The sequence below is a fragment of the Anomaloglossus baeobatrachus genome, chromosome 4, assembly GCF_048569485.1.
Source record: "Anomaloglossus baeobatrachus isolate aAnoBae1 chromosome 4, aAnoBae1.hap1, whole genome shotgun sequence".
Lineage (NCBI taxonomy): Eukaryota > Metazoa > Chordata > Amphibia > Anura > Aromobatidae > Anomaloglossus > Anomaloglossus baeobatrachus.
In genome coordinates, this window is record NC_134356.1 from 530,269,374 (window position 1) to 530,288,228 (window position 18,855).

The 18,855-nt window shown below is 45.8% G+C and overlaps 3 non-coding genes across 3 annotated transcripts; all 3 read right to left on the reverse strand.

The window, feature by feature from the left end:
• Positions 1-7,436: 7,436 nt before the first annotated feature.
• Positions 7,437-7,509, reverse strand: TRNAR-ACG (transfer RNA arginine (anticodon ACG)). The gene has a single exon. It is a non-coding gene; the product is annotated as a tRNA-Arg (tRNA).
• A 6,852-nt stretch (positions 7,510-14,361) lies between these two features.
• Positions 14,362-14,434, reverse strand: TRNAR-ACG (transfer RNA arginine (anticodon ACG)). The gene has a single exon. It is a non-coding gene; the product is annotated as a tRNA-Arg (tRNA).
• A 2,508-nt stretch (positions 14,435-16,942) lies between these two features.
• On the reverse strand, positions 16,943-17,015 carry TRNAH-AUG (transfer RNA histidin (anticodon AUG)). The gene has a single exon. It is a non-coding gene; the product is annotated as a tRNA-His (tRNA).
• Positions 17,016-18,855: the final 1,840 nt, after the last annotated feature.

Genomic DNA, 18,855 nt, shown 5'->3' on the forward strand with positions numbered 1-18,855 from the left:
TGGGGGGGCTGCCAGCAGTATACACTGAGCATAGGGGGGCTGCCAGCAGTATACATGGAGCATGGGGGGGGGGCAGCGGTATACATGGAGCATGGGGGAGCTGCCAGGAGTATACATGGGGGGGCTGCCAGCAGTATACATGGGGGGCTGCCAGCAGTATACACTGAGCATGGGGGGGCTGCCAGCAGTATATACTGAGCATGGGGGGGCTGCCAGCAGTATACATGGAGCATGGGGGGGCTGCCAGCAGTATACATGGAGCATGGGGGGGGGTGGCCAGCGGTATACATGGAGCATGGGGGTGGGGCTGCCAGCAGTATGGGAGGGTTGGGGGGGGATTCTGGGTTTGATGCCAAGCATCAAACCCAGAATCTTCTGATATGTAATCAGACACGATATCCATTGCACCACTGGCCCTATTGTAGAAAACTTTAAAATGTTTTGATTCTGCATGACAAGAGAACGTCACCCATTCTACTTTTTTTTTTTTATATCTGTACAGTCATAAGCCTCTTACATAGTCAAATGAAATCTCATACTTCTTTGTCGCTCCATTGGGAGACCCAGACAATTGGGTGTATAGGCTATGCCTCCGGAGGCCGCACAAAGTAATACACTAAAAGTGTAAAGCCCCTCCCCTTCTGCCTATACACCCCCCGTGCTCCCACGGGCTCCTCAGTTTTTTTGCTTTGTGCGAAGGAGGCAGACATGCACGCACAGCTCCACAGATTAGTCAGCAGCAGCTGCTGACTATGTCGGATGGAAGAAAAGTGGGCCCTTAACAGGGCCCCCAGCATGCTCCCTTCTCACCCCACTCTTGTCGGCGGTGTTGTTAAGGTTGAGGTATCCATTGCGGGTACGGAGGCTGGAGCCCACATGCTGTTTTCCTTCCCCATCCCCCTTAGGGCTCTGGGTGAAGTGGGATCCTATCGGTCTCCAGGCACTGAGACCGTGCTTCATCCACAACTCCTGAGGAGCCTGCTGGATAGGAGCCGGGTATCGTTCAGGGACATGGCCCTGCGACTTTAAGGTACTCTGTGTCCTCGTGGGGACCGCGCACAGCAACACTCCAGCATTGCTGGGTGTGCTAGTGCACCGGGGACCGCGGCGCTGCCGCGTTTGTGCCATTATACACTGCAGCGTCGCTGAGTGTGTTTGTGTATGGGGACTACCGCGCTGACCGCCGCTGCCATTGTTTTTTACTGAGGCGCGGCTGGGACTGTTAGTGCGCCGGGGACTCTGCGCCGGCCGCGCTTATACGGCGGCCGCGCTTATAACTCGAGTCCCCGGCTTTTGGGCCTAGTCTCTTTCTCTTCCCGCCCCCAGCCCTGCCAGTCAGGGGAAGGGCGGGACGCTGTACAGCACGGCAGCACTGAGGGCTGGAGCATGCTTTGCATACTCCACCCCCCTCACTGTGCACAGTGAGGCACCAGCTCCCGCACTTTCTGGGTCACGCCCACGGCTCCCTCCTCTCCTCAGGACGCCGGCAGCCATTCCTGTCAGCTCCTAGGACGCTGCAGAGGGGAGACAAACTCTGGGGGACCCAGGCAGGGATTCTGGTGGCCACACAACCGCTTTCAGCGGGCGGTAAGCAGCACCTGAGGTGCTGGCCCCACTTGTGCAAAAGTGTGATTATAGTTTATATGTTTTACAGGCTATACTTTACACTGTATGGTGCACAGTTGATTTCTGGCTATATACCCTGTTGTGTTGCTCAAAGGAGACAACAATATGGCGCCCACAAGAAGCAGGGGTGCCAAAACACAGGCTTACTATGCTGCCTGCGCCGCATGTACAACCTCGCTACCGGCAGGTTCCACTGACCCTCATTGTGTGCACTGCTCGGTCCCTGTAGCACTTGCTCAGCCGGAGCCTCTGCTAAGGGGGGCCCAGGGGGAACAACCAGCTAACACTGTCCAGGTGACAGGGACGGAGTTTGCAGTTTTTACTGACAGACTTTCTGAGACTATGGCTAAAATACTAGAAGCTTTGCAGTCCAGACCGGTATCTCAGACCATGGGCACTGTGGAATCACTGCCCCCTAATTCCCCTCAGTCGGAACATCAATGTCCCCCCGGGGTGTCTCATAGATCCCAGGGTGAGGTCTCTGACACGGACCGCAGTCCCAGACCGCCTAAGCGAGCTCGCTTGGAAATCCCCTCGACCTCATCACATTGTTCAGGGTCTCAGAGAGATGACTCTCTGTATGATGAAGCGGAGGTAGCCGATCAGGATTCTGATCCTGAGGCCGCTCTCAATCTTGATACTCCTGATGGGGACGCCATAGTGAATGATCTTATTGCGTCCATAAATAAGATGCTGGATATTTCTCCCTCAGCTCCTCCAGCAGAGGAGTCAGCCTCTCAGCAGGAGAAGTTCCGTTTCAGGTTCCCCAAGCGTACAGCGAGTATGTTTCTGGATCACTCCGACTTCAGAGAGGCAGTCCAGAAACACCGAGTTTGTCCAGATAAGCATTTTTCCAAGCGCCTTAAGGATACACGTTATCCCTTCCCCCCTGACGTGGTCAAGGGCTGGACTCAGTGTCCCAAGGTGGATCCTCCAATCTCCAGACTGGCGGCTAGATCCATAGTTGCAGTTGAAGATGGGGCTTCACTCAAGGATGCCACTGCCAGACAGATGGAGCTCTGGTTGAAATCCATCTATGAGGCTATCGGCGCGTCTTTCGCTCCAGCATTCGCAGCAGTATGGGCACTCCAAGCTATCTCAGCGGGTCAAGCCCAAATTGACGCACTCACACGTACGTCTGCGCCGCAAGTGGCTTCCATAACCTCTCAAACGTCGGCATTTGCGTCCTACGCTATTAATGCTATCCTGGACTCTGCGAGCCGTACGGCGGTTGCAGCCGACAATTCGGTGGCATTACGCAGGGCCTTGTGGCTACGGGAATGGAAGGCAGATTCGATTGCCAAAAAGTGCTTAATCGGTTTGCCATTTTCTGGCGACCGTTTGTTTGGTGAAAGATTGGACGAAATCATAAAACAATCCAAGGGAAAGGAAACATCCTTACTCCAGGCCAAACCAAAATTACCCCAACAGAGGAGGGGACAGTCGAGGTTTCGGTCCTTTCGGGGTGCGGGCAGAGCCCAATTCTCCTCGTCCAAAAGGCCTCAGAAGGATCAGAGGAACTCCGATGCATGGCGGTCTAAGTCACGCCCTAAAAAGACCGCCGGAGGTGCCGCTACCAAGGCGGCTTCCTCATGACTTACGGCCGACTCACACCGCATCCTCGGTCGGTGGCAGGCTCTCCCTCTTCTGCGACACCTGGCTGCCACAGGTAAAAGACCGATGGGTGAGAGACATTCTGTCTCACGGTTACAGGATAGAGTTCAGCTCTCGTCCTCCGACTCGATTCTTCAGAACATCTCCGCCTCCCGAGCGAGCCGATGCTCTTCGGCAGGCGTTGGACACTCTGAAAGTAGAAGGAGTGGTGATCCCTGTTCCTCTTCAGCAACAGGGTCACGGTTTTTACTCCAACCTGTTTGTGGTTCCAAAGAAGGACGGGTCTTTCCGTCCTGTCCTGGACCTAAAACTGCTCAACAAACACGTAAAGACCAGGCGGTTCCGGATGGAATCCCTCCGCTCCGTCATCGCCTCAATGTCCCAAGGAGATTTCCTTGCATCGATCGATATCAAAGATGCTTATCTTCATGTTCCAATTGCTCCAGAGCATCAGCGCTTCCTGCGCTTCGCCATAGGAGACGAACACCTCCAGTTCGTGGCACTGCCGTTCGGCCTGGCGACAGCCCCCCGGGTTTTCACCAAGGTCATGGCTACAGTAGTCGCGGTCCTCCACTGCCAGGGTCACTCGGTGATCCCTTACTTAGACGATCTGCTGGTCAAGGCTCCCTCCCAAGAGGCATGCCAGCACAGCCTCAACGCTACTCTGGAGACTCTCCAGAGTTTCGGGTGGATCATAAATTTTCCAAAGTCAAATCTGACACCGACCCAATCGCTGACATATCTTGGCATGGAGTTTCATACCCTCTCAGCGATAGTGAAGCTTCCGCTGAACAAGCAGCGTTCACTACAGACGGGGGTGCAATCTCTCCTTCAAGGTCAGTCACACCCCTTGAGGCGCCTCATGCACTTCCTGGGGAAGATGGTGGCAGCAATGGAGGCAGTCCCGTTCGCGCAGTTTCACCTGCGTCCTCTTCAATGGGACATCCTACGCAAATGGGACAGGAAACCGACGTCCCTCGACAGGAACGTCTCCCTCTCTCAGGCAACCAAAGCTTCCCTTCGGTGGTGGCTTCTTCCCACTTCATTATCGAAGGGGAAATCCTTCCTACCCCCATCGTGGGCGGTGGTCACGACGGACGCGAGTCTGTCAGGGTGGGGAGCAGTTTTTCTCCACCACAGGGCTCAGGGTACGTGGACTCAGCAAGAGTCCTCGCTTCAGATCAATGTTCTGGAGATCAGGGCAGTGTATCTGGCCCTAAAAGCGTGCCAGCAGTGGCTGGAAGGCAAGCAGATCCGAATTCAGTCGGACAACTCCACAGCGGTGGCATACATCAACCACCAAGGCGGGACACGCAGTCGGCAAGCCTTCCAGGAAGTCCGGCGGATTCTACTGTGGGTGGAAGCCACAGCCTCCACCATATCCGCAGTTCACATCCCAGGCGTAGAAAACTGGGAAGCAGACTTCCTCAGTCGCCAGGGCATGGACGCAGGGGAATGGTCCCTGCACCCGGACGTGTTTCAGGAGATATGTTGCCGCTGGGGCATGCCGGACGTCGACCTAATGGCGTCCCGGCACAACAACAAGGTACCGACGTTCATGGCACGGTCTCAAGATCCCAGAGCTATGGCGGCAGACGCCTTAGTTCAGGATTGGTCGCAGTTTCAGCTCCCTTATGTGTTTCCTTCGTTGGCACTGTTGCCCAGAGTGTTACGCAAGATCAGGGCCGACTGCCGCCGCGTCATCCTCGTCGCCCCAGACTGGCCGAGGAGGTCGTGGTACCCGTATCTGTGGCATCTCACGGTCGGCCAACCGTGGGCACTACCAGACCGACCAGACTTGCTGTCTCAAGGGCCGTTTTTCCATCTGAATTCTGCGGCCCTCAACCTGACTGTGTGGCCATTGAGTCCTGGATCCTAGCGTCTTCAGGATTATCTCAAGAGGTCATTGCCACTATGAGACAGGCTAGGAAACCAACGTCCGCCAAGATCTACCACAGGACGTGGAAAATTTTCCTGTCGTGGTGCTCTGCTCAGGGTTTTTCTCCCTGGCCATTTGCCTTGCCCACTTTTCTGTCCTTCCTTCAATCTGGTCTGGAAAAGGGTTTGTCGCTCGGCTCCCTTAAGGGACAAGTCTCAGCGCTCTCTGTGTTTTTCCAGAAGCGCCTAGCCAGACTTCCACAAGTACGCACGTTCCTGCAGGGGGTTTGTCACATCGTTCCTCCTTACAAGCGGCCGTTAGAACCCTGGGATCTGAACAGGGTGCTGATGGCTCTTCAGAAACCACCATTCGAGCCAATGAGGGATATTTCTCTCTCACGCCTTTCGCAGAAAGTGGTTTTCCTAGTAGCAGTCACTTCACTTCGGAGAGTGTCTGAGCTAGCAGCGTTGTCGTGCAAAGCCCCTTTCCTGGTGTTTCACCAGGACAAGGTGGTTCTGCGTCCGGTTCCGGAATTTCTCCCTAAGGTGGTATCCCCCTTTCATCTCAATCAGGATATCTCCTTACCCTCTTTTTGTCCTCATCCAGTTCACCAATGTGAAAAGGATTTGCACTTGTTAGATCTGGTGAGAGCACTCAGACTCTACATTTCTCGTACGGCGCCCCTGCGCCGCTCGGATGCACTCTTTGTCCTTGTCGCTGGCCAGCGTAAAGGGTCACAGGCTTCCAAATCAACCCTGGCTCGGTGGATCAAGGAACCAATTCTCGAAGCTTACCGTTCTGCTGGGCTTCCGGTTCCCTCAGGGCTGAAGGCCCATTCTACCAGAGCCGTGGGTGCGTCCTGGGCTTTGAGGCACCAGGCTACGGCTCAGCAGGTGTGTCAGGCGGCTACCTGGTCGAGCCTGCACACTTTCACGAAACACTATCAGGTGCATACCTATGCTTCGGCGGATGCCAGCCTAGGTAGACGAGTCCTTCAGGCGGCGGTTGCCCACCTGTAGGAAGGGGCCGTTTTACGGCTCTATTACGAGGTATTATTTTACCCACCCAGGGACTGCTTTTGGACGTCCTAATTGTCTGGGTCTCCCAATGGAGCGACAAAGAAGAAGGGAATTTTGTTTACTTACCGTAAATTCCTTTTCTTCTAGCTCCAATTGGGAGACCCAGCACCCGCCCCTGTTTTTTTGTGTACACATGTTGTTCATGTTGAATGGTTTCAGTTCTCCGATATTCCTTCGGATTGAATTTACTTTAAACCAGTTTATAATTTTTTCCTCCTTCTTGCTTTTGCACCAAAACTGAGGAGCCCGTGGGAGCACGGGGGGTGTATAGGCAGAAGGGGAGGGGCTTTACACTTTTAGTGTATTACTTTGTGCGGCCTCCGGAGGCATAGCCTATACACCCAATTGTCTGGGTCTCCCAATTGGAGCTAGAAGAAAAGGAATTTACGGTAAGTAAACAAAATTCCCTTCTTTTCCCTGACGAGGAGCATTACCTTTATCTAAGGTACTTAGATTTAAAGCACTGAATGAGAAAAAATGCTTGAATGGTGCTTTCATTTCCCAGAAGAGCAGGCACAATAAACATGTCACTCTCCACAAGTAGAAATGTTACCCCTTGTAGAAGGAACATAGTAACTTTTTTATATACTACTTCTATAGAACTATGTACATATATGAGGAGAAAACGCTCAACCATCTTCATCACATTCCCACCTGGAAAAGCTTCCAACAGTTTTGAAGAAGCTCCCAGAGGTGCTGAGCACTTGTGGCTGCTTTGCCTTCGTTCTGCAGTCCATTCCATCCAAAATCATCTTAATTGGGTTAAGGTTGGGTGATTATAGAGGCCATGTCCTCTGATGCAGCCCTCCATCCCTCTCCTTCTTGGTCACATACCTTACATAGCCTGGAGGTGTGTTTTGGGTCATTGTCCTCTTATAACATAAATGAAGGTCCCACTAAGTGCTGGTTTGCAGATGGGATGACATGTCCTTGTAGAAAACTGTGAAAGACACGCTGGGTAAGGGTGACGTGAATTTGTAATGTTCATATTATTTGACAGAACTATGTACATGAATACATTTGGCAAAAAAAAAAGTTTTAAACATCTCGTTATCGGCCACAAAGGCTAAAATACGACAAAGCTTCCAATTGTTCAGCACATGTACTCAAAACCTAGATGCATTGAATATCATTGTCTAGAGCGAGCGTGTACCACAGCGAGGGATTTATTTACATTTTGTTTTTTTTTTCTGAGTTTGGAACTTAATTTTTTTAAATTACATAAAAACAAAAAATTTCGAGCCAGCCAGGAGTCGAACCTGGAATCTTCTGATCCGTAGTCAGACGCATTATCCATTGCGCCACTGGCCCTATTGTGAGACCCTTCTTGAAATGTATTGATTCAGCATGACTAAAGAACAGCACCCAGTCTTCAATTTTGTTTTTTCAGCATTCTTTGGTGATAAAATTAACTATATATATATATATATATATATATATATATATATATATATATATATATATATATATATATATATATAATCAATCTATAAAGGAAAAAAGACCCAGGGCACCACTCCGCACTATAATCAAATCATGCCAAGTCCATATAGCAGTATGAATCAGAAAACAGCTCTGGGGTGCACATGAAAAAAGACGATGTGTGATCCAAATTTGAAAGAGAATGGCACTCACCAGATATTTGCTGTGTGAACACGTATTTATTTGGATATGGAGGTTACATGTGCAGGGTAGGTGGGTGGGGAGGGAGAGCTATACACGTCCGTAACTAGGATTAGACGCAGTGGCGTAACTACCGCGGTCGCAGCGGTCGCCATCGCGACCGGGCCCGGGCGGTTTGGGGCCCGCGGGGACCCGGCAAATCAGCAGCCAGCTCCTCTCAGTGAGAGAGAAGCTGCGCTGATCTGTCACAGTGCACGCGCCCACTATCTGACCCGCTGCCGCCCCCGATACCGGGCGCTCCTGCCCGATGTCAGCGGCGGCACCGGGGCCCTCCTCCCCCGTCACCGCGCACAGTAATAATGAAGCATAGAGCGGCTGGCGCCGCTCTGCATCATCATTCTCCCCCTGTGCCTGCGCGGTGACGTCACTCCTGTGCGACTGCTGTGCTGAGTGCACAGAGCGCAGGGAGGGAGGACGCCGACCGCAGCACCGGGAGAACGAGGAGAGGGGAGGACGAGCAGCAGTGGAAGGAGGAGAGCAGGGAGTACAGCAGCAGTGGAACAAGGAGACGTCAGGACAGAGCAGCAGTGGAAGGAGGAGAGCGGTGAGTACTTGTTTTTTTTTTTATATATATATAAGTGAGTACACGGTGGTCAGAGGCCTGGAGTGGGGAGGCTGCATTATACTGTACATGGAGGCCTGGGGTGGGGAGGCTGCATGATACTGTACATGGAGGCCTGGGGTGGGGAGGCTGCATGATACTGTACATGGAGGCCTGGGGTGGGGAGGCTGCATGATACTGTACATAGAGGCCTGTGGTGGGGAGGCTGCATGATACTGTACATGGAGGCCTGGGGAGGCTGGCAGCATTATTATACATGGAGGCCTGGGGAGGCTGGCTGCATTATTATACATGGAGGCCTGGGGAGGCTGGCTGCATTATTATACATGGAGGTCTGGGGAGGCTGGCTGCATTATTATACATGGAGGCCTGGGAGGCTGGCTGCATTATTATACATGGAGGCCTGGGGAGGCTGGCTGCTATATTATACATGGAGGCCTGGGGAGGCTGGCTGCTATATTATACATGGAGGCCTGGGAGGCTGGCTGCTATATTATACATGGAGGCCTGGAGAGGTTGGCTGCATTATTATATATGGAGGCTGCTTAATAAACATGAAGGACACCTTATACATTGAATATAGAGGTGTAATATACATAGAGGTCTATGAGGCTGCATTATACTGGAGGTCTATAGGGCTGCATTAAAATGGAGGTCGGGGGGGGGGGGCTGTATAATACAAAATGAAGGGACACCTTATACATGGAATATAGGGGTGAATTATACATGGAGGAGTATGGGGCTGCATAATACCATCTGAAGTTTTATGGGGTTGTGTTATAATACATATAGGACTATGGGGGCTACATTATAATATATGGAGAACTATGGAGGCTACCTTATACACGGACTATGGAAGTGCATTATAAAACATGGAGGACTATGTGGTGCAGTATAATATATGGAGAACTATGGGGTGAATTTTAATACATGGAGAACTATGGGAAATGCATTATAATTGAAGGGCTACTTTATACATGGAGGATTATGGGGGTGCATTATAATATATGGAGGTCTATGTATCTGCATTCTAATATATGAAGGGTTATGTGGGACCCTTTATACAATTATTTGGAAGGCTATGTGGGGGCTGTTATAGTATTTTGAGAACTTTATACAGGGGGAACAAAGATACAAGTATGGGATGGAAACGTTTTGTGCTGAGGGAAAAAGGCTCTTTCCCTCAGCAGCCAACTTTCCCATGCTCTGCTATACATCTCTCAGCACCCAGCTTTCCCATGTTCTGATATACATCTCTCAGCACCCAGCTTTCTCATGCTCTGATATGGGAAAGCTGGGTGCTGAGGACAAGATAAATATCAGAACATAGGAAAGCTGGGTGCTGATAGAGGGATTTCAGGGTGCTGTGGGTGAGAGCCAAGTGTCAGTGTCATTATCCCCTACCCCAAGTGTCTGTGTATGTGGAGGGGGGGCCCAGGTCTAAACTTTGCACCGGGGCCCATCCAACTCTAGTTACGCCACTGATTAGACGCGTTATCCATTGCGCCACTGGCCCTACTGTGAGACCCTTCTAGAAATGTATTGATTCCGCATAGTCAGAGAACAGCACCACTTATACGATTTTTCCATTATAAACAGAGAGAAAGTCCAAAAATGAGGGAAAACCCCCCAAAATAATATTAGTGCTGGTTTTGCAGTAATTTTTGGTGCTAAAACTATCTTTATTGATATGTAATGTAGACAAAGCACACATGTAACCCACACAAAGAAAGAAGGAAACAAGCAGTAAATCTCTGCATTTATAAGCAGCATTATGGCTATGTGCGCACGCTGCATTTTTCCGCGTTTTTCGGGTGTGTTTTTGCTCTAAAAACTGCATGAATCTCCTTCCCCAGCAAAGCCTATGAGATTTTATTTTGGCTGTCCGCACAGTGTTTTGGGTTTTTTTTGCTGCGTTTTTGTGGTGACCACAAAAATGCAACATGTCAATTCTTTTTGCGTTTTTCCCTGCGTTTTTCAATTGAATGGAGAAAAATGCAGCAAAAAAAAGCATCAAAAGGCACAAAAACGCATGCGTTTTTTATGCATTTTTGCCGCGGATGCTTTTTTTTTGTGCGTTTTTTTGTGGCCAAAAATGCTGCATCTTTGAGGTCACAAAAAACGCAGTGTGCGCACATAGCATATTCCTACTAAGAGTCCAGATTTTGACTGCAAAAAAAAAGCAACGTGTGAACATAGGCTTAAGCCGTTTTCTCACTTAACATAAACAATTTTTTCTGCTGCTTTTTATCAGCTTTTTTTCTGCAGGAATACACAATAACAGTCTGCTCTGATTATTGCATTTTTGCTGGTTTTTTTTTTATACATTTTTATACATTTCCCCTTTTATTTGAGGCACTTTTTAATGTATTTTTTTTTTAATTTTTAGGCTTTGTAACCTCATTGAGCTTTGAACTTCATAGGCAGGTGTATCCAATCATGAGAAAAGGTATTTAAGGTGGCCACTTGCAAGTTGTTCTGCTATTTGAATCTCTTATGAAGAGTGGCATCATGGGCTCCTCAAAACAACTCTCAAATGATCTGAAAACAAAGATTATTCAACATAGTTGTTTAGGGGAAGGATACAAAAAGTTGTCTCAGAGATTTAAACTGTCAGTTTCCACTGTGAGGAACATAGTAAGGAAATGGAAGAACACAGGTACAGTTCTTGTTAAGCCCAGAAGTGGCAGGCCAAGAAAAATATCAGAAAGGCAAAGAAGAAGAATGGTGAGAACAGTCAAGGACAATCCACAGACCACCTCCAAAGACCTGCAGCATCATCTTGCTGCAGATGGTGTCAATGTGCATCGGTCAACAATACAGCGCACGTTGCACAAGGAGAAGCTGTATGCGAGAGTGATGCGAAAGAAGCCGTTTCTGCAAGCACGCCACAAACAGAGTCGCCTGAGGTATGCAAAAGCACATTTGGACAAGCCAATTACATTTTGGAAGAAGGTCCTGTCGACTGATGAAACAAAGATTGAGTGGTTTGGTCATACAAAAAGGCGTTATGCATGGAGGCAAAAAAACACGGCATTCCAAGAAAAGCACTTGCTACCCACAGTAAAATTTGGTGGAGGTTCCATCATGCTTTGGGGCTCTGTGTCCAATGCCTGTACCAGGAATCTTGTTAAAGTTGAAGGTCGCATGGATTCAACTTAATATCAGCAGATTCTTGACAATAATGTGCAAGAATCAGTGACGAAGTTGAAGTTACGCAGGGGATGGATATTTCAGCAAGACAATGATCGAAAACACCGCTCCAAATCTACTCAGGCATTCATGCAGAGGAACAATTACAATGTTCTGGAATGGCCATCCCTGTCCCCAGACCTGAATATCATTGAACATCTGTGGGATGATTTGAAGCGGGCTGTCCATGCTCGGCGACCATCAAACTTAACTGAACTGGAATTGTTTTGTACACAGGAATGGTCAAATATACCTTCATCCAGGATCCAGGAACTCATTAAAAGCTACAGGAAGCGACTAGAGGCTGTGATTTCTGCAAAAGGAGGATCTACAAAATATTAATGTCACTTTTATGTTGAGGTGCCCATACTTTTGCACCGGTCAAATTTTGTTTAAATGCGGATTGCACATTTTCTGTTAGTACAATAAACCTCATTTCAATCCAGAAATATTACTCAGTCCATCAGTTATTAGATATATGAAAATGAAATAGCTGTTGCAAAAACCCAAATTGTTATAAAGAAAAAAGGTTAACATTAATAGGGGTGCCCAAACTTTTTCATATGACTGTACATTTTTCTTTTTTCTCTACTTATTATTTTCTGATGTTGGAATTTATTTTTTTAATTTACATAAAAACAGAAATTTCCAAGCCAGCCAGGAGTCAAACCTAGAATCTTCTGATCCGTAGTCAGACGCGTTATCCATTGCGCCACTGGCCCTACTGTGAGACTCTTTTTGAAATTTATTGATTCCACATGACTAAAGAAAGACACCTATTCTGCATTTTTTCCATTACAAACATTATAAAATCTCTGTGCTTTATAAGCAGTATTATTACCGCCAAGAGTTCAGATTTTGGCTGCAGAAAAAAGCAGCGTGTGAACATAGGCTTAGGCTGGTTTCGCACTTAACGTAAGCGCTTTTTTACTGCTGCTTTTTATCAGCATTTTTTTTTCTTCAGGAATTCACAATAACACATACAATAACAATCTTCTCTGATTATTGCATCTTTGCTGTTTTTTTTTTTTTATCTTTTTTTTATACATTTTCCCCTTTATTTGAAGCACTTTTGGCACAGATGTCAAACATCGTTTTAATGCATTTTTAGTAGAGAAAAGCTTTGATTTTGGACTTAAAAATGTAAATCCATTTGTTCTTGTGGGTTTTTTCTGCCAAAGGAAATAAACAAAAAAAAAACAAAACGTACCCTTCAATTACATCTTTAAAAACAGAGTGCGCATTAATTTTCATGAAACCACATCCACTTTTCTTGGGTGGTTGAGTCCAGAAAATCAGCAGGAAAAATGCACTCTTTACACTATGTGTGAACACAGACTTACTCCTTTATATGATGGCTCAGACCTGTTCCCAATCAATCTCTGGTGTATTTAGTTGGAAGCTGATCAGGAAGACATTGAAGACAGCGCTGTCCTATTAGAGCAGGGGGTGTATAGTGGAGGGTGCAAGGAATAGAGAGGGGGATAGAGGGGTATAAATCTTGTATACTGCTTCTACAGAACTTCAAGTGCATCTCAATAAATTAGAATATCCTCAAAAAGTTACTTTATGTCAGTAATTCAATACAAAAAGTGAAACATATTATATAGAGTCATTACAAACAGTGATCTATTTCAAGTGTTTATTTCTGTTAATGTTGATGATTATGGCTTACAGCCAATGAAAACCCAAAAGTTATCTCAGAAAATTTGAATAATTACCACAAAACACCTGCAAAGGCTTAGTAAGCACTTAAAATGATCCCTTAGTCTGGTTCAGTAGGCTACACAATCATGGGTTAGACTGCTGACTTGACAGATGTCCAGAAGGTAGTCATAGACACACTCCACAAGGAGGGTAAGCCACAAAAGGTCATTGCAAAAGAAACTGGCTGTTCACAGAGTGCTGTATCCAAGCATGTTAATGGAATGTTGAGTGGAAGGAAAAAGTGTAGTAGAAAAAGTTGCACAAGCAACCGGGATAACCGCAGCCTTGATAGGATTGTTAAGAAAAGGCCATTCAAAAATTTGGGGTAGATTCACAAAGAGTGGACTGCTGCTGGAGTCTGTGCTAAAAGATCCACCACACACAGATGTATCCAGGACATGGGCTACAACTGTCGCATTCCTTGAGTCAAGCCACTCTTGACCAATGGACAATGCCAGAAGCGTCTTACCTAGGCTAAGGAGAAAAAGAACTGGACTGTTGATCAGTGGTCCAAGGTGTTGTTTTCAGATGAAAGTAAATTGTGCATTTCATTTGGAAATCGCGGTCCCAGAGTCTGGAGGAAGAGTGGAGAGGCCACAATCCAAGCTGCTTGAGGTCTAGTGTGAAGTTTCCACAATCAGTGATGGTTAGGGGAGCCATGTCATCTGATGGTGTAGGTCCACTGTGTTTTATCAAGACCAAAGTCTGCACAGCCGTCTACCAGGAAATTTTAGAGCACTTCATGCTTTCCTCTGCCGACAAGCTTTTTGGACATGGAAATTTCATTTTATATGAATAAATTTGGTGAAAAAATGTTTTAAACATTCATTTCTTTGTCGACCACAATGGCTAAATTACGACGCGTCCAATTGTTCATTGCATGTACTCAAAACCTAGAAAATCACTGTCAAGAGCGAGCGTATACCACAGCGAGGGCTTTATATACATTTTTATTTTCTTTCTACTTATTATTTTCTGATTTTGGAATGTATTTTTTTATGTATAAAAAACAAAAAATTCGAGCCAGCCAGGAGTCGAACCTAGAATCTTCTGATCCGTAGTCAGACGCGTTATCCATTGCGCCACTGACCCTACTATGAGAGCTGTTTGAATTATTTTGATTCTGCATAGTTAGAGAATAGCACCTATTGAACAATTTTTCCATGATAAACATTGAGAAAAAAATGCATAGGGACAATCTAACCATTAGGGCAGGCAAGGATTTGTGTGGTATTGTTTTCCCCTAATGTATATACATAGTTCTGTAGAGGAAGTATACAAGCTTTATCCCCCTCTCTCTTTCCTGAACCCTCCACTATACACCCCCCCGCTTTGGTAAGACAGCACTCTCTTCAATGTCTTCCTGACCAGTTTCCAACTAGCTTTAGGCTATGTTCACACACTGCATCTTTTTCCTGTAATCAAAGAAAATGCAGGTTGTGGCCCAAAAAATGCATGATGTTTTGCCGCGTTTTTGCTACGTTTTTGTTAATGCATTTTTTAAAGGAGTAACAAAATATAATAGGATAGGATAATTGATAGATAGCTAGAATAGATAGGTAGATCGATAAAAAGAATACATCGAAAGAATAGACAGGACAAACATATAGAATAGATAATAAGAAAGAACAGATAGAAAGAAAGAAATAACAGAATAGCTCGATAGAGGGATAGCTAGCTTGGCCAGCTGTTTTTTTTAAATTTTTTGTGAAAAAAATTATATGGGATCGCCTCCATTTTTCATGCCCAGCACAGGAAGAGGAGCAGCTGCGGACTGCAATCCTCAGTTGTGTGCTGTACTTTGGCTTGTTATGAAAAATAAAGGGGATCCCACACTTTTTTTTAAATTATTTTATTTACTTATTATTTTAAATGACGTGGGGTCCCCCCCATTTTTCAAAAACTAGCAACAGTACAACTGGGGGCTGATATTATTAGGGTAGGAAGGGCCATTGTTATTTAGCCTTTTCCAGCTTAACAATAGCGGTCCACTTCTGCTCTAGAAGTGGCGCATCCATAAGATGCGCCAATTCTGGTGCTGGACCCAGCTCTTCCCGATTGCCCTGATGTGATGGCAATCGGAGTATTAAGCAGTTAATAAGAGCCCACAGCTGCCACTGAGTCCTAGATTAGTAATGGCAGGCATCTATGAGACCCCCCATCACTAATCTGTAAGTGAAAAGAAATAAACACCAAAATAATGCTTTATTTGGAATAAAAGACAAAATAAGAACCCTCTTTCACCATTTTATTAATCCCTGAAACACCCCTCCAGGTTTGACGTAATCTACATGAAGGTCCCACGACGCTTCCAGCACTGCTACATTTCTGAAGCTTACATCGAGCACGATAGAACAAGACTGCCCGCTGTGAGCTCCAAGCAGCACCTTCAGATGAGCAGTGCGATAAGCGGTAACGTCACTCAGGTGATTTCCACTCATAGTTGGAGTTTAAAAACTTTCGAGCAAGCCAGGAGTCAAACCTGGAATTTTCTGATCCATAGTCAGATGCGTCATCCATTGCACCACCGGCCCTTCTCAGGGTCTTTTTGTTTGTCATTTCTGTATTACTTTCCAACATCAACAGAAGTGAGTATTGTAGAGAGGGGGTATAAAGCTTGTAGGAGGAGTAGAGTAAATAATTTCTACACTATTTCTACAGAACTATGTACATAAACCACTTTAGGGGAAAACAAAAACGTCCAAATCCTTGTCTGCCACAAAGATTGGATTGAAAAATCCATAATTAGCCCCTATGTGAAAAATACCCTGTGTGGATCTCCGATTACTCTGAAGATAGCTTTATACACTCTTACCATTCTCACAAGCATCTTCATCAGATTCTTGCCTGAAATGGCTTCAAACTGTTGTGAAGAAGCTCCCAGAGGTGCTGAGCACTTGTGGCTGCTTTGCCTTTGTTCTGCGGTCCATTCCATACCAAATCATCTTAATTGGGTTGAGGTCGGGTGATTGTGGAGGCCATGTCCTCTGATTCAGCCCTCCATCCCTCTCCTTCTTAGTCACATATATTACATCTGGCACCTGAGGAAGGGGACATTTGCATTGTAGGTCCCAGAAACTCGTTGTGTCCATATTTTAATCCTAACTTTTAGAATAAACACTGGTTTGTATGGTCCGCAGCGCCTCTGTCAAACTTCTATTTGTTCCTTCTTGGTCACATACCTTACAAAGCCTGGAGCTGTGTTTTGGGTCATTATTCTCTTGTAACACAAATGAAGGTTCCACTAAGTGCAAACCCGATGGGGATGATACAGTATGTCCTTATATAAAACTGTGGAAGACACACTGGGTAATGGTGACATAAATCTGTAATATTCATACTATTTGACAGAACCATGTACATGAATACATTTGTTAAAAAAATATTTTAAACATTCATCTCCTTGTCGGCCACAATGGGTAAAATACGACAAAGCTTCCAATTGTTCAGCACATGTACTCAAAACCTAAATGCATTGAATATCACTGTCTAGAGCGAGCGTGTACCACAGCGAGACCTTTATATACATTTCTGTTTCTTTCTACTTATTATTTTCTGATTTTGGGATTTATTTTTTAACTTACACAAAAAAAAAAAATTCGAGCCAGCCAGGAGTCGAACCTGGAATCTTCTGATCCATAGTCAGACGCGTTATCCATTGCGCCACTGGCCCTACTGTGAGACCCTGCCTGAAACTTATTGATCCTGCATGACCAGAGAACAGCATCCCTTCTACAATTTTTCTATTTTAAACATTGAAAAAGTACAAAAATGATGGAAAACCTCCAGAATAACATTAGTGCTGGGTTTTTGCAGCATTTTTTGGTGATAAAACTGACTTTGTTGATATGTACAGTAGACAAAGCACACATGTAATCCACACAAAGAAAGAAACAAACAAACAAGCAGTAAATCTTTGCATTGGATATGTCGCATTTTTACTGCCAAGAGTGCAAAAAAAGCAATGTGCGAACATAGGCTTAGGCCATTTTCGCACTTAACGTAAACGCTTTTTTCTGATTTTTATCAGCATTTTTTTTTTCTGCCGGAAATACACAATAATATATACAATAACAATCTTCTCTGATTATTGCATTTTTGCTGTGTGTGTGTGTTTTTTTTTTATCCTTGTTTATACATTATCCCTTTTAGTTGATGGATTTTCGTGTAGATGTTAACCGCTTGAGGACCACATGGTAAATATATGTCAGCTTCTATTGGGCTTTGTGCAGAGCAGATGTTTAATTGCAGTTGGCAGCCAGGAGGGGCTTGTGACCCCCAGCATGCTGCAATTAATGGGGTTCTGGTGCAGAATGGTAGTGATCAATTTTTACTCAAGGAGATGAATGTTTAAAAAATTTTTTCACCAAATGTAGTCATGTACATGGTTCTGTCAAATAGTATGAATATTACAGATTCAAGTCACCCTTACCCAGCGTGTCTTCCACAGTTTTCTACAAAGACATGCCATCCCATCTGGTTTGCACTGGGTGGGACCTTCATTTGTGTTACAAGAGTACAATGACCCAAAATACAGCTCCAGCCTGTCAGGTATGCGACCAAGAAGGAGAGGGATGGAGGGCTGCATCAGAGAACATGGCCTCAAAAATCACCCGACCTCAACCCAATTAAGATGATTTGGGATGGGATGGACCGCAGAACGAAGGCAAAGCAGCCACAACTGCTCAGCACCTCTGTTGAAAGCTGTTCCAGGTGGGAATCTGATGAAGATGCTTGAGACTTTTTTCCTCATTTCCTCATATATGTACATATTTATATATTTTTCCACAAAACTAAGTTCCTATGTTTCTCCTACAAGTGGTAACCTTGAGAGTTTATCCCTCATGTATGTACACAGTTGTGTGTAGAAGAAGTATATAAATATGTTGCTCCTACAAGGGGTAACATTTCTACTTGTCTTGAGACTGACATGTTTATCATACCCAGGTGAGGAGGCTTATGCGCCATGCAATGCTCCTCTGGAAAATTAGCACCACTTAAGCATTTTGGGGGTTTTTCTCAGCGCTGGAGTAAACGCTTTGATAAGGCTTATGACTGTACAGATATTTTTAATGAAAAAAAAGGTAGAACAGGCAATATTCCCTGGTCAAGCAGAATGAAAAAGTCTTAATCTTCTCCATAGTAGGGCCAGTGGTGCAATGGATAATGCATCTGACTACACATTGGAAGGTTTTAGGTTTGACTCCTGGCTGGCTTGGAAGATTTTAAGATTGATATATTACTCTTAATCCCATCCACAAGGTCAGGGCCACTTCCAGGTTTTTGTACAGACATGTGCATACACATACAGGCATATATATGTATTTAAGGACAAATTCACAAAAATACATATAAACAGACATAAATGTCTACACAGTCATACATTAGAGGTATTTTGATTAGGGCAAAGCCAGCAGCAGTCGCACTCAGCTTATCTGCCTTCCAGCTTCTCCTCGGCATGTGACTGTGCCATACTGATTGGTGGCTGTCACTAACAAACATGACCGCACACT